This window comes from Lissotriton vulgaris, chromosome 1_1, assembly GCF_964263255.1.
Source record: "Lissotriton vulgaris chromosome 1_1, aLisVul1.2, whole genome shotgun sequence".
Lineage (NCBI taxonomy): Eukaryota > Metazoa > Chordata > Amphibia > Caudata > Salamandridae > Lissotriton > Lissotriton vulgaris.
The window spans coordinates 770930202-770950527 of NC_141685.1; positions in this window are offsets into that span (position 1 = coordinate 770930202).

A 20326-nucleotide genomic window follows, 5' to 3' on the forward strand; every position below is an offset into this window, starting at 1 on the left:
AACAAAATCCACTTGTCCCTTTGGTGCCATGTAGTGCGCCGTCAAATAATGGCTGCAAACTCTTTATAGAAGAGCTCTGATAATAGCCTTTCTGGTTATGTCAGGCTATTACTATAGAAAGATTTGAATTTTGGAGTTTTTCACCAGCTCTTCTGTAATCTTTTCCCATACTGAGAAAGGTCGGCAATTTACCCCTGACAATGGCAGAAGTAAAGTTTCTTCCATGGCTGGGAAAAATGTGGTTGGAGAAAAAGTGAACTTGTAAACAGTCAACAGATTTCCGCTGGGGCATATTCATATTTGCTCATGCTAAGATGCAATTCACAAAGATTTTCTAGGACTACGGTTTCCTGGCCTACTTAAGGAAATTCATGTGAATTCATGAAAAACGTAGATCTGCATATGCAAGTCATATATCATGGGTGCCCTTTGTGACTTTAACAACTGAGCCCCTAATTAAATCTGAGTTAACCAATACTTTGTGCTTTTATTAAAATGCTATCTCTTCCTATCTGTGAGCTGGCTTCATGTGTGCTCTTTTATAAAGTAGTTTTGTTCAGTGCCAGGAATTTCTATGGCAATATGGCCTTTATGAGACCAAATACCAACGGTCTAGTAAGAACACGCTGGCATACAGCAGCACGCCTACCTGATAATCCCAAGGTAGAGAAACGAGCATAGTGTAGGCCAAGTGAGTAACCAGAAAATTAAAATACCCACCACGTTGATCCAAAGTTCTTATGACACCAAGCAAGCAAAAAATTAATTGGAATCCTCGCCAGAATAACTCTCTTGTCTCTTCCATCTGAGCATCTATCCATTCATCCTTTAACACACTGATATCTAGCATTTCACCTTTACATTGGCCCCCATTCAGTCTTTTATCCATTAGCCTTTCACCAAACTGTTCGTCCGTCAGTCCATCCGCTCATCCATTTCCAAACCTACCCATCCATCTCCAAACCTATCCATTTCAACCATCCATCCATCTGCTCATCCATACACCCTCCCTTTCACTCATCTATCCACCCTCCCTTTCACTCATCCTTCCACCCACTCTTCAACCCATCCATCAATCCATCCTTCCACTCATCCATCCATTTATCCTTTACACTCATCCATCCTTTCGCTCTCTAATCCTTAAACCCTGTAACCCATCCATCCATCCATCCATCCATCTAGCCAGCCACACTTTCACTCACTCATCCTTTCACCCACATCCATTCATCGTTTCACAATTACGAATCTTTGTCTGCCGAGCTGCAGACAGAAGAGGCCCATCAAGAGCTCCGCCTCTACTGTAGCTGAAAAGTGTGGTGTTCATGAAGCCTCTGTTCAAAGCTATCCTGCCATCTCCAAACCTATTGACCCAACTGATCAATCCAGCCTTCCTTTCACTCATCCATCCATCCTTTCACTCTACACATCCTCCTCTTGACTCCTATTCCTCCATCCTTCCACTCATCCACCCACCCATCTATCCTCCTTTTCACTCATCTATCCACCTATCCGTTCACTTCCTCCATTTATGCTTTTGCTCGTCCATCCACCCTTTCACCCGTATATCTTCCGTTTCGCTCATATATCCATCCACCCATCACTAATTCCTCCATCCACCTTTAGACTAAACTGTCCACCCATCCATCCATCAACGCTTCGACCCAGCCACCCACCCATCCATCCATCCCCGCCCACTCAGCCATCTATCCACCATTTCCACTCAGCCATCTATCCACCATTCCCACTCAGCCATCTATCCCCGCCCACTCAGCCATCTATTCATCTACTCTCTCACCACTTAATCCACCCTTTCAATAAACCGTCCATCCTTTCACTCATCAATCCACTTTCGACCTATCCATCCACTCACCCATCCCTTCATTCACCCTTGCACTTATCCTACCATTCTTTCAAACATCCATCCTTACATCCATTCACTCATTCATCCATGTATCTTCCCTTTCACTACACTTTCATTCATCCATATATCCATCCAGCCTTTCACTCATTCATCCATATATTTATCCATTCACCCTTACACTCAATGTATGCATCTATCATCCACTCTTGCACATATTCATCCATGCATCTATACATCCACCCTTTCACTTATTTATACATGCACCTATCCATCCACCCTTTCACTTATTCATACATGCATCTATCCATCCACTCTTTCATACATGCACCTATACATCCACCCTTTCACTCATTCATTCATGCATCTAAACACCCACCCTTTCACTCCATTCATTCATCCAACTATCCATCCAGCCTCACTTATTCATCCATGCATCTATCCATTCACCCTTTCACTCATTAATGTATGCATCTATCATCCACTCTTGCACGTATTCATCCATGCATTTATATATCCACCCGTTTACTGATTCATACATGCATCTATCCATTCACCCTTTCACTCATTAATGTATGCATCTAAAATCCACTCTTCCATGTATTCAACCATGCATCTATACATCCACCCGTTCACTTATTCATATATGCATCTATCCATCCACCCTTTCACTATTCATCCATGCATCTATTCATCCACCCATTCACTCGCTCTCCCACCCACCCTTTCAAGTCTATTATGGGCCTTTGTCTGCGGACCTGCAGACTGAAGAGGCCCATCAAAAACTCTACAGCTGCTGTAGTTGCTACAGCGGTGTATTCACAATGCCCCTGGTGCAGGCACAAAGTGAGATGAGAGGCCTAGTGCAAGAACAGAATTGGGGGTGGCCTTCGGCCTGCATGAAAGCCCCTGGGGAAACTGATCAGCTTTAATGTAAGCCCTCGATGAAGTAAGATCTGAGAGGCCAAGGGGAGCGGGTGAGGGATGTCAGAGTGCAGCGGAGGGTGGAGTGGTTCAGGCACCGGGTGTAACATAAGGTGTACAGAAAACACAAAGTGCCAAGGATGGGGTGCATAAGAAGGGAAATCAAATTGAGTTGAAGATGAGCAGGGATATTGGAGCCCTATAAGGCCCAGGAGTGGAGCAGAGAATACAAGGCAGGGGTCATACAGTTCAAGTTAGAGCAAGAGGCCAAGAGGCACAAAAAGCAGCCTCTTACTTGTCATTGCTGCGAGTGTACTGGGGCTGCAGAAGCTCGATGTGTGTCTCATGCTTAAAGATAATAAACGGACCAGGGGAGAACCTGGAAGCCACACGAGCTTATCCAGCTGGCTCAAACTTTGAGCTCTGCTTTCTCATTTTATTGTTCTGCTCTGGGGAAATTAAAATGCAGGCCCCAGTTTTGCATTGACCTTTTCACTGCCAATAAACTGCTCAGAGCAACTTATCTACTGGCTGTGACCTACAGGGTTGAACAGCTGTGTATCTTATTACTATAAAACTGTCTACTTGTCCTTTGGACAAAATGCAAATTAAAACCTCTAGCCCTCCTAAGAAATCTAGATGTCTCGGGCGTCGGGAGATAGGAATTCCCCACCCCTGCCTCCACATCGGATGATGCGCTGCAGATCCCGGTAGGTGGCTGGCTACCCCAAGTTGGAGAACTAGTTCGAGAGAAGATCGATAACAAGAAAGAGTTTGGTCCCTCATATCGAGCACCGGTTCGAGTTCTTGGAGTGAAGGGCACAAGAACAGTCATTTTACCACCACTTCCTGGTCGTAAGGAAAACAGATTTATTTCTATTGACAATGTCAAGACACACAGGGTGGCCGATTCTTCATAGCATGACACCGGCTGTATCCTGTCCTTCCATGGTGAGGCACTCTGTACTAGCAATAACATCTGGCGCAGAACAGGAGGTGTCCCTCGAGATGCCTGCCATATCCAGTCCTTTATTAAATACTATTCCTGTTACTGACATTGATGAGTTGAACTACACTTACCCTGCTGATTTATCGAAGCCTGATTTGCAGACCCGTTTTGCCAACCAGTCCAGATTCTCTTTTGACTCTGTTTCGGAACCTTCAAAGAAACCCTCAAACATTGCAAGATATGCCACGTTGTTTAAAAAACATTTTTTAATTCCCCCTTGGACATACATTTGGTTGATCCTATTTTCATTTTATCTTTTTATGTCAATTGGTTTTGTGTTTTATTTTTTCCGTCTGATTGATGGTCACTACGTTAAAGAAAGAACAGGAATTCAGTACCTTAATGGAACATTGGCCCCTCTTTCCTCTTCACATTCAGCGCACAGACTGAAACGAAACTTAAATACAGTCAACATTACTGCTTGGCCTGTCCTTGATGGGATTGTGTGGGATGCGGTTAGGTTTCAGATACATGGGCCCACTGAAGTGATTAATGTTCCAAATGTGCTTAGAGTAAACATGGGAGATGTAATTAAACAAAATATACGTTCTGATGATTGGGATATTCAGGCCGTAGAAGCATTATTCTCTGATTTGAAGTATTATGCTGCCTTGGATGCTGAGGATCTGTATACAGACTCTATTAATTATGGCGATTTGTTTTGTTTTCAACACTATGGTAATCATTTTTTACATGAAACAAATTCCAGGAGGGTTGCTGTAAATTATACACAATGGGAACACTGCCCTGCTCCATTCGGTGGCAGCTCCAATACGTTTCTGAAAAAATACTCCTATTTTACAGACTTTAATCAATCAAATCCCGAGTCATTCTATTTTAAAATGACACAAAAGCCCATGTCCAAAGTTAAACTTACAGATACAAAAATGCTGTATTCGGCGTCCTTTCTAGACAAGTTGGCTGTAGATGGCTACGAGTTTTGGAAAGGAACAATTGACCTTAAATCGGTTTGGGGTACCAAAGATTGGCAGGTACAAGGCACTGAGGCTTTGCACCGTGCATGTCTCATCCCGTATCACATGTTGTTTTTAAATTCAACCATTTTCCAAACAACATGCTTTGGATTGGCTACTTCTAAAAAATTAAATACACCGACCATCCCAGATTTAGAGGAATATACAGGTTGGGGTAATTTTACTGATTTGTCCATTCATGAGTTGCAAACTCTTTTACACAATTCGTCCTTTAACATTTCCGGTTTGGATTCCAAGGGTTGGCTGGTGTGGCATAGGAGTGCTGATTCTTGCCAAATCCGTTTTCTGGGTTTGGCTGAGGGGTTCACAGAAGTCAGGCTCGATCCCCGTTTTGAAGAAGACTATACTGTCACGACTTATTCTGTGGGGAAGCTGTGTCAGAATTGGTTACAACATTCCACGTTAGCTGCAGTTAAACTACATCTGTCTCTATTGAATGATAATGTGGATTTGAACGATTTTATAAAAGGCCCAGCTAAAGGTAGATCTAAACGATGGCTGTATGCGATTTACAATGAAATTTGGAAAGTTACCCAGGTTGAGGCTGCTAAACGCCTGAGAGCTATTGATCAAGCAAATTTAGAAAAGGTGCTTGCAGTTGTTGATAACAGTATTAACACGCTTTCTTCCCGGATTTACACGTTAAACAATATTGTGTCTTCTGTTGTTGACATTGTACATGATGAAGTGTCCGTGTTATATCATGGTCAAAATCAATTACGTTCTGTGATGCAGTTTGCTTGGACACTACAAACTCTTAAGTCTGGTCGAGTGCCTTGGAATTTTATGAACGTCTCATCACTATTTGCCCCATTTAATCTGACTGAAAAACAGCGCATGCTATCAATGAGAGATGCGACATTTTCTATGTCATACATTGAAAAATTAGAATCCTTGCCTTTTTCTGTGGCTGAGGTGACCGCTGCTACATGGCTTATCCATGGTGTTATTACCTTACCTTTTGCTTTGTATAAATTTACAAATTGTATGAAATATATAGCCATTGGGCGATATGAACCATTAGGCAGTGCTTTTCTCCATGAGACATGGTCTTTACCATACACTTATAGATGCCTAAAAGAGGGAAATGAAGTGAATCTGAATGGTGAAGAATGTACACAGTCGCCTGACCGCTCACTAATATGCAGACACATCCAGTTGCATGGTTCTTGTAATCAGGACAAACCTAATTTGGCCTGTGTTTTGAAAGGGACACCAGTTCCTGCAATAGTTCCCACGTTCACTTTGTTGTCCAACGGTAGTTATTTACTTTTGAATAACGAATTTTGTTGTGGGTTAGAGGCCGGTATCGCATATGTGGTTACCGTGTCAGAAAGGGTGGTTTGCTGCAAGAATGTGTTATATCCACCCACGCATGGGAATTCAGATGTTTTAATTTGGCCAAGAATACCAACCTTGAAAGCTGAGTTCAATGGTTTAGGCCGTATAAGAGCCCTATTGTCTCAAAAGCAGGTGGCCCTGAGCTCTGCCCGCGAAACTTATGTCCTTCACATAGCAAACACACGCACAGAAGTACAGGCACTTTTAAGTACTGATTTGCCGTTTCATTTCTGCGAGCTGGTTCATCAAATCTTCAATGCCTCCTCCACAACGAGCCTGGCTCATTTTTTTAAAATGGTTAGCAGTGGTCTCGTGACTATATTTGAAAAAGTATTTGGTATTATCCCAGCGTTCTTTCATTCCATATTCGCAAGCCTGTTTGGCGGATTTCCTGTTTTGCTGGCTTTGGCTGCAGGCGTTCTGTTGATATTTTACTTTATAAAACATGGATGCCCATCCTGCGCAAGGAAACGCTCAGCACCTACTGATGCAGTTTCGCAACCGGATGCTTGATTACTATGGCTCCCTGCCGCTTGCGACTTTAAGCACGGCTTTTGGATTATCCTTCAGATTTTCCTATTTCACATGTGCCCAGCCCGTGTTTCATTGCCTGAGCTGTGATTTCGACTGGGCCATTGATTTGTGTCTCTGTTTACCGACTTCTCCTGACGTCAACTTTGATCAGCTGATGAACCCCGTAGTGGCTCACGAGCTGGTCTGTTCTGGCGAAAGGGTTATGGCTGTGGCAGCGATGCATGGACTAATGGGTCAGTGGGACATATTCGCAGAGGCGCATGACTTTCTGGCACAGAGCGTTCTCGAGAACCCACTGAGTTGTCCTCTGATGTTGCTAGAGGAATCGGTGTTGGAGGAGCACGTATGTTCTTTCCCATTGCTTAATTGGATGGCTGAACTGTTTTCGGATGATGACAGTGATTTCATGTTGGAAGCTGTGGCTACCTATTTTGCATATTCATTCAACCCATGAGTGACTTTGAAGACTTCCATCATTATGGCACGTGACTTTTTAGTAATTCTGAATGGTGCCTCTTTCAATACGAACATTCGATTTTTTTCAGATGTTCCGGGCCTATTAACTGAGAGTAGGCCTTAAGTTCGACTTTTTATATTTTGTGTGGCCACTAGAGGCATTCATACATAAATTTTGTTTTTAAATTTTACATACATTTGCATACATTTAGCTTGGCACAATATCATTGAACTCTGCTTTCATGTCCTGCCTCTCATAGAGTATTGGCTTATATTTTTTATTTTTAACCGTCCTCGGATCATTGGGGGGGTGTCATATGGTTACTACGTTTCTATATATTGTGTTAAGTTAGCATGTGCTTATTAAATGTTTAAACGCCATATTTTCTTTCTGCTTCGGTTTGCACACGACACCTAATTGTTATTGTAGCTTTCAACCTAGACGAAAGATGTGATTTATTTGAGAATAATATGTTATTGCCCTGGTATCAGTCGTGCTTGGTACACTTGGTACAACTGTCTGCACACTGAGAACTGCACACTCTAAGAATAACCTAACACAAGGTTGCTGAAGGCCTGATCCTCGCACCACGTTAGTCATAACACAAATAAGGTTGCTGCCAACATTGGGCTCTACGTGGGTTTAAGATAGAGTTACAGAGAATGAAACAACACACTTGATGCTTCGCATGCTGAGAGCTGGTAGCGGTTGATGTGATCTCCTCCTACTGAGAATTAGAGGTATGGGTCCGCCCTGCTAAGAACCCAGATGAGACCTTCTTAGATATAATATAATATGCTAATTAGGGTGCGCGAAATATAGGTGATACAGAATTCTATAGATCTTTGCATCATAACATGCTATCACCTTTTGCTTATTATGGATTAGTGACTATGCTGCTAACTCTGATTTTTATAATATGTATGTTGATATTATATAAGATACTGCGTTTGAGAATGTTGCATTGAAAAATAAACATTTCAAACTTGCACGTGTGTTCTCTGCCTCCCAGTTTCGGTTTGTAATGATTATATAACGAAAGAGTGTTCATGTGTTCCACGATAACTGAGGTATTCTAAGTTCATGTTCTGGATTGTCTAAGTCATTGGGAAGTATTTACTACCGATGAAACACTGTAGCTAGCTTGGTAAGGGGATTTCTGAAACAAAGGTGAGTTCTGGGTCACCCTGACTCACCCAGGTTCTAGATCTCTGTGCACAGTTCTGTGGGAGAACGGAAACCCTGCTACAAGGGCTTGATCCATCACCGTTTTTTAGCTCACTGCACCATCCCAGCTCAGAACCTGGCTACATGCAAATTAGTCTGTTCCTGTCCCAGTGCATGATGGGAACAGGGCAAACCAAACTACCAAGCCAATTCTTATACTGGGAAGGAAACAAGCTTCCGGGGACCGGTTTCTGGCATTTCAGCCGTCGTCGGCCCGGCTTGCTTGAATCCTGATGGTGCAATGAACAAGGGACTCACGTCTGAGTATACCCTCCCACACATAGTGTGGACAAAATCGATTTTGGAAAAGGGGGTGGTGATGGACAGAGTTTCTGAATGATGCAGAATATTATTACCCAGTCAAGAGATCAGGGCTTGATCCATCACCGTTTTTTAGCTCACTGCACCATCCCAGCTCAGAACCTGGCTACATGCAAATTAGTCTGTTCCTGTCCCAGTGCATGATGGGAACAGGGCAAACCAAACTACCAAGCCAATTCTTATACTGGGAAGGAAACAAGCTTCCGGGGACCGGTTTCTGGCATTTCAGCCGTCGTCGGCCCGGCTTGCTTGAATCCTGATGGTGCAATGACCAAGGGACTCACGTCTGAGTATACCCTCCCACACATAGTGTGGACAAAATCGATTTTGGAAAAGGGGGTGGTGATGGACAGAGTTTCTGAATGATGCAGAATACTCTTACTCTTATAAAATTGATTTTATCCACACTAAGTGTGGGAGGGTATACTCAGACGTGAGTCCCTAGCTCATTGCACCATCAGGATTCAAGCAAGCCGGGCCGATGACGGCTGAAATGCCAGAAACCGGTCCCCGGTAACTTGTCTCCTTTCTGGTGAAGAATTGGCTTGGTAGTTTGGTATGCCCTGTTCCCAAACTGGGACAGGAACAGACTAATTTGCATGTAGCCAGGTTCTGAGCTGGGATGGTGCAGTGAGCTAAACAACGGTGATGGATCAAGCCCTGATCTCTTGACTGGGTAGGAGTATTCTGCATCATTCAGAAACTCTGTCCATCACCTTTTCCAAAATTGATTTTATCCACACTAAGTGTGGGAGGGTATACTCAGAGGTGAGTCCCTAGCTCATTGCACCATCAGGATTCAAGCAAGCCGGGCCGATGACGGCTGAAATGCCAGAAACCGGCCCCCTGTAGCTTGTATCCTTTCTGGTGAAGAATTGGCTTGGTAGTTTGGTCTGCCCTGTTCCCATCATGCACTGGGACAGGAACAGACTAATTTGCATGTAGCCAGGTTCTGAGCTGGAATGGTGCAGTGAGCTAAAAAACGGTGATGGATCAAGCCCTGATCTCTTGACTGGGTAGGAGTATTCTGCATCATTCAGAAACTCTGTCCATCACCTTTTCCAAAATTGATTTTATCCACACTAAGGGGGTCATTAGGATGGAGGATTTTCCGCATCCTCCGGGCCGGCGGAAGCCACCGCCGGCCCGGAGGATGCGGAAAATCCTCTGCGGACCCACCAGGACCCACCGCCACATTAGGATGGCTGGTGGGTCATGGTTTAGGTCCGCAGCTTTTCCGCCGCGGCTGGCTTACAACCGCGGCGGAAAAGCACTAAAATGGTGAAGGTGTCTCTTAGACACCTTCAGCCAGATTAGGATGTGCATGGAAACATGCTTTTCCGCGGCGGCTTTTCCGCCGTGGAAAAGCATGTGTAACTGCACTGCAGGGGCCCATTGCGGGCCCCCTAGGTGTAGTGGGGGGTGGGGGGTGCACATGGGGGGTACCTATGGTACCCCCCTGCATTTGCGTGCACAATGCAGCAGGCACCGCGCGGTGCCTGCCGCTTTGTGCACGCAAATGCTGTGCATGCATTCTTAACATTGCTGCGGGTGCAGCTTGAAGCTCCACCCGCAGCAATGTTAAAAATAGAGGATGTGACCGCCACCCTGGCGGTCACATCCTAATCTGCACAGAGGGAACGCCGCAGCCCATGCGGACGTTCCCTCATGCTCTGGGGTCGCGGACGGACTCAAGTCCGTCCGCGATCCTAATGACCCCCTTTGTGTGGGAGGGTATACTCATACGTGAGTCCCTAGCTCATTGCACCATCAGGATTCAAGCGAGCCGATGACGGCTGAAATGCCAGAAACCGGTCCCCGGTAGCTTGTCTCCTTTCTGGTGAAGAATTGGCTAGGTAGTTTGGTCTGCCCTGTTCCCATCATGCACTGGGACAGGAACAGACTAATTTGCATGTAGCCAGGTTCTGAGCTGGGATGGTGCAGTGAGCTAAAAAACGGTGATGGATCAAGCCCTGATCTCTTGACTGGGTAGGAGTATTCTGCATCATTCAGAAACTCTGTCCATCACCTTTTCCAAAATTGAAATACCATAAAGCACCATGAAATTGAAGCAAGCATTTACCTTCTGGCCATAAATAATGGAGAAACGGGCACGCTCATTCCCACAGGTCCCAAATCAAAGTCTACGAATGTGCAGACCAAACCAGCCTCACCGTGCATGCGCAAGTTCAGAGCACGCCCGGCTGCGACAACAGGCTCCCTCGTCCCCGGTAGCAAACATTAAGAAAGGACCATGCAGGATTGCGGAAGCAGGCTTGGCTTGGAAAGAGTAATAGGACTAATCCACAGATAAAGAAGCAGCCATCTTGGAATGATCAACTCACTATATGATCTACATACACTAGAATATAGCAAGATTAGGGAGCCCTGGACACTACCTAAAACTGGGACATAGTAAGACAAGGTAATCTCATACCATAGGATGGTATGAGATTGTACACCTGCCCCCAGACCTACCAGTAGAAACGAAGGGGCCCCATAAAGTCGGTCTCCAACTCTAGTAAGACTGTTTGTCCTCTGCTGATACACCCTACCAGTCCTCGCAAAATGGCGGCCACCTAGAGGCTTCGGCAGCAACTGTCCGACGTGGGCACCCTTCAGTGCAGGGACTGACGCCTTCCCCCCTCCCTCTCCTCAACCCTGTGGGGGCCCGACACCTTCTGCCCTACTAAGCGGTGATTGAGCCAGTTAATTGCTGAGCGCCACAGGAGGGCGGGAAGGCTCACACTCTCTTCAGCGCAGCAAGTCCTCTGCTGATACATCATTTAGGCCTTTTACAGCTGCGCAGCAAGTAGTGCCAGCTGCATCATTTAGGCCTTTTACAGCTGCGCAGCAAGTAGTGCCAGCTGCACCGTTTAGGCCTTTTTACAGCTGCGCAGTAATTAGTGCCAGCTGCACCGTTTAGGCCTTTTTACAGCTGTGCAGCAAGCAGTGCCAGCTGCACCGTTTTGGCCTTTTACAGCTGTGCTGCAAGTAGTGCCAGCTGCACCGTTTATGACACCTTTATCCGTGGGGACATTTCTGATTGAGTCAGGACTCTCGCTGCATTGGCAGCAACCTTGACATTATGGTTTCTGATTAGGGTCCAATAGTGGACTGCTGAGATTATGGGCGTACAATGCGGTTGGTGCCGAATGTGCTTATGTTACAGGCTGATGCTAAGTACAGTGATCACCAATAGTCACTGGGTGTTCGTTTGTGATCTGCTTTACTTTGACTAATTGTGCATTGTGATGGTTTTGACAGTGATCCAGTTGGTCCTATCATATGTAATCATTTCCCTTGTAAATATTATCTTGTGCCAGTTGGTTTCATATACACCTAGATGAAGGGCCCTACAAATACCCACCTCCCTTCCCGGACAACACATTAGTTCAGTTTTCCACTCCCGACGCCTGGAATATGTGCCCCCTTTTAGTCCTTATACTTCTCATCACCACCGCTCTCCTAGTAACACCCGTCTCATACCCCCAGCACTCTTTCTCACGTTCCCAACATTGCCACCTCTCGAGTTAAGGATGGAATTAACTGCTACAAAATCATCCATCCTCCTGGCCAAACTAAAGCTTCAGTAAAACGATTGAAGCATAAAACTATTGAACGTTTCCCTGATTCCCTTTTTGTTGACCAATTTTACAATTGTCATTCTGGGAGGCTCAAAAATGATTTCATTTTCTTCACTCACGACACCCCTTCTTGGTCCTCAAGCTTATTTAATTCCCTTAACGTCACCTCCTCCTCCTCTATCCCTCATGGGAAACAACTAAAGATTTCCCCCTCTGCGTATTTCAAGGGCTCCCTCACCATCTCAATCTATAATAACGGTACTGTCTTGATCCAAGGCAAAGGCAACTGTCTCTCTCTCTTTGACCACCCCTCCCTACTCCCCTCCTCTGCGACCAGGTTTTCCCCTGACTCTCCATCTAGCTCCACCCTTTACTCCCTTTCTCCTCCCCTGACCCCCCTACACTTCAATAGGCTGCACCCTCGGGAGGCTCAGGTCAGCCCTCTTCCCTCCCCCTCCCTTGTGCCATCCTCTCCCTTTCCTCCCACTTCACAGTATGCCCCCCCTTCGTCACGTCAGCCTTACCACTAGGTAATACGCTCCTCATCCAATCTGCACCGTCCCGGTACCCCAATCTCATCTCGTTCCCCCTATTCCTATCTGTTACTCCCTTTTTTAGTCCACCCCTCCGCCAACCTCCTCCCCCAGCTAACTTTCCTTATGCTCCCCTCATTCCTCCCTCATCCCCCTCTTCTCTACCCCCTCCTCCCCTCACTTCTTTCTCCGATTTCTTCACAATCCCATTGAATCTCTCTTCTTCCCCCCACTCCGGCATCAATTCTGTGCTGCCCCCTTTACCCCCCTGATAACCCTTTCCATCTCCCCCCATCAGGCCCAGCAGAGACACAATGGTGGCGGACGTGCCCGGGTAGAGCTCCGCGCTGAGCTCCCCTTCCACAGGCAAATTCCCCGCAACAAGCATCCGTATACGGCCCCTGTCTCCAGCGGAGCTGTGTAAAGCGGTCCTCTGTACTCCTGCCGAGTCTGGTGCAATACGTAGGCTCCGGCTCGCTTCCACAAGGGTGGAGAGAATACCCCTCCTGTAGGCTCCCCTGGCTGGCGCGTGAGCAAACTCAAGACCGGGGTTGAGCCTTGGACGTGAGGCCTACCTGCCGCCTCCAGCGGAACGGTGCTGAGGAGCTGCGATATGGACTCTCCCTTACCCCTGGTGCCAGCGGACGCGTGGCGAGAGGTGATCTGGGTCTCCTGATAGTTGCGGAGGCGGTGGAGAGCGACTGGATGCCCTGACGATCGCGGACCTGGGCGGCCATCTTGACAGGCTCACAAAATCGGCGCGAGCCGGGGAGTCACTACATGCACTGGGGACCTGGTGACGAGGGACAAGCTGTGAGGACTCCAGCGCCACGACGGGAAATTGAGGCTGCTGCCCTGCCCGCGGCTGGTGGCCAGAGAAGTGCCCCGACGTGACCTGAGGTGTTGGTGAGTGGCTCTGAGGCCTGCTGCCTGGTCGACCCACGGGGGGAGAGGCCACCCTCTGGACGGGCTCCCTTGGCTGCTGTGGACGCTTGGACAGGCCCTGGCTGGGGGACATTGCGGACGCCCCCCCCTGCCGTAATCCTCCTTGAGACGCCCTAGTATAAAGAGACGGGCGCGGTGGCGAGATGCTGCTGGCCGATGAGGCGGGAGCCGGGGGGCACGAACACGTGGGGTCAGATCTCCCTGCCTTTGGCCACTTTTGATGCTACCTGTGAACTGAGAAAACCCCCTCCATTGTGGTGCGGACGACCATCGACCCGAAGCTGGCTCTCCAGAATGTGCTGGGGGTGAGCGACGTGCTGCACTTCCTGCCTCACTGACCCTTAGAACCTATTGTCCCCTCATCTGGGGCCATTGAACGCTTGGAGAACTCTGGGGACACCTCTGGGAGCGCGGTGGAGACGTGCAGCAGCTCTTCCCGGATCTGGCGGGTGTGTTGGAGAGGCTGGGGCCGTCTGGGCGACTGGTTGTGAGAGGGGCTGAGCGGTGGGGACACTGGTCGCTTGGGACCACTGGCCACGCAAAAGGACGATATTCTGCTTCTGTCATTGGTGTGTATTGGCCATAATCACGTCTCTTGGAAGGCTTACTAACCGACGCCCCTCCCTGAATTGGGCTCGGCTGCCGACAAAGAAGCCGGAATCTTATCCGGAAGCCTGGGGAGGCTCCCGGGAACATCCACACTTTGCTCTGCACTGCGCTGCTCATGTCCGGGGGTCCAAAAACGAGGGCCGGTGCTGGCAGCACACTGGTGAAGGGGAAAATGGCGAAAACGGCAGAGCACGACCAGGCCTCCTCTAAACTAGACACAATGTTGGCGGCAATGGAGCGACTAGAGCAGTCCTTGCAACTCACCCGCACATCTCTAGAAACAAAAATTGATAGTGTGGCCATTGACCTGACGCACCGGAGGGCTGACCACAAGAAACTATTGGAGCGCACAACAGCACTTGAGGCCACCGTAGTGGAAGTCACGCCCAAGGTGGCGCAAACGGACAAGCATGTCCAGGACGTCTCAGCCGAGTGGAATTTCTGGAGGATCGTGCGGAGGATGCAGAAGGAAGGGCGAGGAGAAACAATGTCTGTGTCGTAGGCCTTCTGGAACGATGGGAGGGCAGGGAACCGGAGAAACACATGGAGAGATGGCTCACGGAACTTCTCCCAGGGGGCTCCCTCTCTCCACATTTCGTGGTGGAGCGGGCTCATAGGGTACCGGCGAGGCCCCCACCAGAGGGCTCCAACCCAAGACCCATGCTCATCCAAGTTTTGAATTACCGGGACCGCAACACTATACTGCGTGAAACCAGGAAACTGTCGGAAATCAGAGTGGAGAACGCCACAATTATGTTATTTCCTGATTACACCATACAGGTACAGCGCCAGAGGCACTCCTTTCTGGCGGTAAAATGACGTCTTCGCAGTCTAGCACTGAAATACTCTTTCCCGCCCGACTGCGTGTGGTGGCCCAGGATAAGACCCATTTTTTCGACTCTTCGGAGGCGGTGGAAGCCTGGCTGGACTCAGGCTTCGGCATGGAGCCCCGCATGCAGCCATCGGTATCGAACATGCGGCACAACCGAGGACCTCGGCCGAACTCACACACAGCGAACCACAAGAAGCTCTGCGGATGGTAGCAGTAATCAGTGGTTCGCTGGAAGCAGACTCGAACTCGGAAGCTAGCCCCCATGACATCCCGAGTGATGATGAACGCATACATGAACTGCCGGACTCACAGGTGTCAGCGGACCTGCCAGATGCTACCCCGCAGACTGCTGACTTTATTCACTGAAACACACCTGGTCCTCCTGGCCCATCTTGTACAACACCGGATCTCTTGGTTCCCTGTGGAGAGCCCTCTTTTGCTGGTGTGTTCTGGCGCAGGAGTGCGGCTGAGATTGCCCCTCCCCCGGGGGAGACGCTGGAGCCCACCTGTCTTGTGACCCGGAATTGTGGTGGCAATTACTGAGACCCAGCTGCGGGCCTTGTGAAGCCTGTGGGGGGAGGCACCTTCCGTCTGACTACATGAGCACTAACAGAAAAGGTACTTAGTGCTCAGCGGCCTCCCCTTTGAACTCACGGATTCTACAGCTCCATAGACAGTTTGGATGATAACATCTTTTGCTGTCGACCTTTTGGTATTGTATTACTGTTTCACATGTTTTCAGAGTTGACTGTTCCCTTGTTCTTCCCTCCCATTTTCCTCCACGTTAACGAGCATGCGTGGAGGTGTATTGGTGCTGTACATAACGGTCTGTGCGGTTATGTGTTGGTGTGGGCGATTAGCGGCAGATGGGCAAGGGGTACACTGACACTACGTACATTGAATGACTGCGATTAAATTCTGCACATGGAACGTGCGAGAAATGCACACGTCTTCCCGCCGTTACCAAATCTTTTCTTACATGAAGAGACACCATATACAAATAGCACTACTACAGGAGACACACCTGACTGGCCCGGAGACATTAAAACTCCGCCGCAGATGGAAGGGGCAAGTATATGCCACCGACTACTCCGCTTATACAAGGGGGGCATTAGTCTGGGTGCGACCTGGGTCTCCCTTTGCAATTACTCACAGTGTGATAGATAAAGAGGGCAGATATATGGAACTGCAAGGCAGTCTAGATGGGCAGCCCATTGTCCTGGCCTCCCTTTATGCTCCTAACACTGACCAGGCCCATTTCTTCACACGGTTATCAGCAGTACTCGCACCATGGCATGGTATTCCTAACTTGTCGGGCGGTGACTACAATTGTGTCTTGGACATCGCATTAGACCGATCGTTTCCCCCCCTAGCCAGGGCACCGGTGAGTGGTGCCATGAGGGCACTCGCAGACTGGGCAGTGCAGTGGGATCTTCATGATGCTTGGAGAAAGGGTAATCCTAACACAAGACTGTATTCATACTATTCCGGGGCTCATACACTACATGTCAGATTGGACAGATACATGCTGTCAAGTAATCTTCTCCCTCAGGTCACTGACTCCTGCTATTTGGGCCGCACTCATTTTGATCACAATCCTCACACTTTAGACTTCGCCTGGGAGCGCCCACATCCGCCAATACCCACTTGGCGGCACCAGCCGGATACACTATTAGATGCCCCATTTAGGGGTGCACTTGAAACACGACTCCTGCAATATTTTGAGGAAAAAAACCACACCGCCTCCTCTCCACAACTAGAATGAGATGCATTTAAGGTCGTCGTCAGGGGCCACTGTTTAGGCACACAGGTAGGAATGCGGAAGCAAATTGATAGGGAAATAGAGCGGGCTGAGTCTGAACTACTAGATGGGGAGCGGGAAGCAGTTGAGGGGGATGACGAGGCCTTACTGGCAACTAGAGAGCGACATGCATTGGCACTTGATAGGTTGAAGCACCTGAACTATGCAGCCCACTCAGTGCGCACACATAGCTATGGAGACAAGCCAGGCAAACTGCTATCGTGGTTAATCAAGCAAGACACCCAGGTCACCCAGGTAATGGCTTTACATACAGCCCCGGACACCATCAAGTACACCCAAAGGGCCATACATGAGGCTTTCACGACACACTATGAGAGTCTCTACCGTTCCCGTATACAGGTCACAACTGATCAGATCTCGGAGTATTTATCTACCCTGCCATTGCCGGAGATCACTGATGCACAGCGCGACGACGTGGGCGCGTCACTTACATCGAAGGAACTCTGCACAGCCATATTTTCCCTATCCAATGTTAAAACGCCAGGCCCAGACGGATTGCCCGCCGAGTTTTATAAGGCCTTTTCTATTATATTAATTCCGGGAACTACTGCGTGTCTTTGAGGCGGCAGTCACTGATTCAGCCCTTCCACCCACATTAAACAAGGCGAATTTAGTATCCCTCTTGAAGCCTGACAGGGATGAGACCAAGATGGGCTCGTACAGGCCACTGGCCCTCCTCAACACGGACTACAAGCTCCTAGCGTCTCTGTTCGCCCAGCGGTTAGCACCGCTGGTGCCCAAACTTGTCCATGCCGATCATAATGGCTTTGTGCCAACTCGTAGTACGTCATATAACATCAGGCGTCTGTTTAGAGTACAGAGTCTAGCCACATCCTGATGGCCTAACTCGGGATGCCTGATACTTGATTTAGAGAAAGCATTTGACTCTGTGGAGTGGCCTTAACTTATATCGGTGCTGCGCAAATATGACTTGGGGGAGGACTTTTTGCAGATGGTGGAGCTCCTGTACCAGAGACCCACAGTGCACGTTAGAACTGGTAAATTGCTTTCCAACCCTATTCGAGTGCTCAGGGGTACCAGGCAGGGGTGTCCCCTCTCACCCCTCATCTTTGCTCTTCTGATGGAACCAATGGCGGTCCTCCTCCAAACCTCGGGTGAGAGTTGGGGCATCCCATTAGCAGACGGAACGCATACGGTGTCACTCTATGCAGATGATCTACTGCTCTATATCAGAGACCTGTCCAACTTTCCACAGGCGCTTTCTGATATATTTCGCACGTTCGGAGCAATGTCGGGGCTCAATGTCAACTGGGCGAAGTCGAGAGTGTACCCCTTCACTGCCGACATGCCGGGAACCTGCTATCACAGTCCTGGGGGAGCGGCTCACTGGGTATCCTACCATGTTCCGATATCTAGGGATCTTTATATACCGAGACCCTGTTGACATACTGGAAGGCAACCTGATACGGGCAATATCTTCGCTCACAGCACAGGTAACATTTTGGAACTCCCTTCCGCTCAATGTCCCGAGCCGTATTACCCTGTCGAAAATGGTGATGTTACCCAGATTATTGTATTTCTACGCCAATCTACCTGTTTATGTCCCTGCCCGCGTGTTTCGTGAACTGGAGACTCTGGTGAGAAAGCTGATCTGGAACGCGGGGCGACCCAGGGTTGCGCTACAGACACTATATGTAGCGGTAGAGGCCGACAGATTGCCCCACACATGGGAGGCTTGTTTGTTGGGCCTTTACAGGCGGACAAAACTGACGAAGGTCCCGGCCAGATTTTGGGATCTTGGTCTCATCACTGCAAAGAGACTCATGACCAAGCGCTGGAAAAGTGGTGAGCCCCCACAGGCTATACATTGGCGCACCTCCTTCGACAACTGGGCGAGAGCGGAGAGCGTAGCCTTACATAGGGAATAAACTACGGGCACCCGTAAGTACCCCATAGCCCAGGCCTGGGACGATACCTTGACTGCTTTCCACCGAGCGTGCATGCGAGAAGGCATCACTTAAGCACATATCCCTACATCTGCCGCCTCAGTACCAACACCGGGACAGGACACCGCCCTTCGAAATGCAATTGCACTCGCACTACAATGGTCGAACCGGTCTCGTCGAGGGACGCTCACACAGACGTGCCCGAGTAGCTTTGAACAAGGTGACCCCGGTGGTGCTCCCCCCCCCAACCCCTCGCTCCCGCTGCGATAACAGACCGATACACTGATTGACTTACACTATTGACGGAGACCAATACACACCCATGCTCATCCATGTTCAGCCTCGTTTGTTTTGTCCTAGTATTGAATTCAATTCCTGTTTTACGTGGGTCACGGACCCATAGTTTTCCCTCCCTCTCCTTTATCTGAACGATAGTTATTGGATATTGTATCAGCCATAGACCCTACTGGGCCCAGTATAGTGGTTGCGCGTGCGGACTATGGCATGCTACTGTATTGCAGTATCCAGGGGTGAGATAGCTTCCCCTAGGTGAGGGACGGGAAACACTTCTTTTGGGAGTGGAGACATCGCAGGGCGATAGACATGGTCAGACACACTGAAACGCGCAAAATGCCCGGACCTCATTTAACACACCGTACTTTCTGGTTGGGAGCACGCCAATTGGTCAGAGTACATCCGGACCACCTTGCTGGACCATGAGGGTGCCAAAAAGCGCCTATACAGACTGTCTAGAAAAGGGAGTGCCTTAAGCTGTTTTGTTTGCCTTAATAGGGTCCATGTGGTATAGCAGCAAACTGTTGATGCTTGTGGATATCCTTGTACAGTCATGATTGTTTTATATGCTATATTCATTCCCCTTGCTGGGTGCAGGGGACGGATGTGGACAAAAAGAAAAACAATGAAAGTACTGATTAATAAATTTGCTGTCCTCCCTGTAACTCACATGTAACCACATGCACGAAATAATGATAATAAAAAATATTCAAACAAAAAAAAATCAGGCCCAGCAGAACCATTTCCTTTCGTCAACTTCGCCTTCTCCCAAACCCCCCACTCTAACAGATACCGGTACCCTCACAGCCACCTCTCCTAGCCAACAGGACCTCTCCAACCACCTCCCCTCTTTTCTTCCCAAACCTCCTACACTCCTATGACACCTCACAGTCCTCCCCTCTCCTTCTTCCCCACCGTCTTGTTCCGCACCCATCTCCCCCTAAACATGTCCTAAATTCCTTTCCTTGGTGCAACGCCAACAAAGACAACTCTCCCTTCACCACTGATACACCAACCTCGCTCTCAACCTCCACCTTTCCCCACCTATGAACCCTATACCTCAACTCTCCTCCTGTCCTCCCACCACTCCCTGCCTCCCACCACCTATATCACCCCCTCCTTTTGCCATCG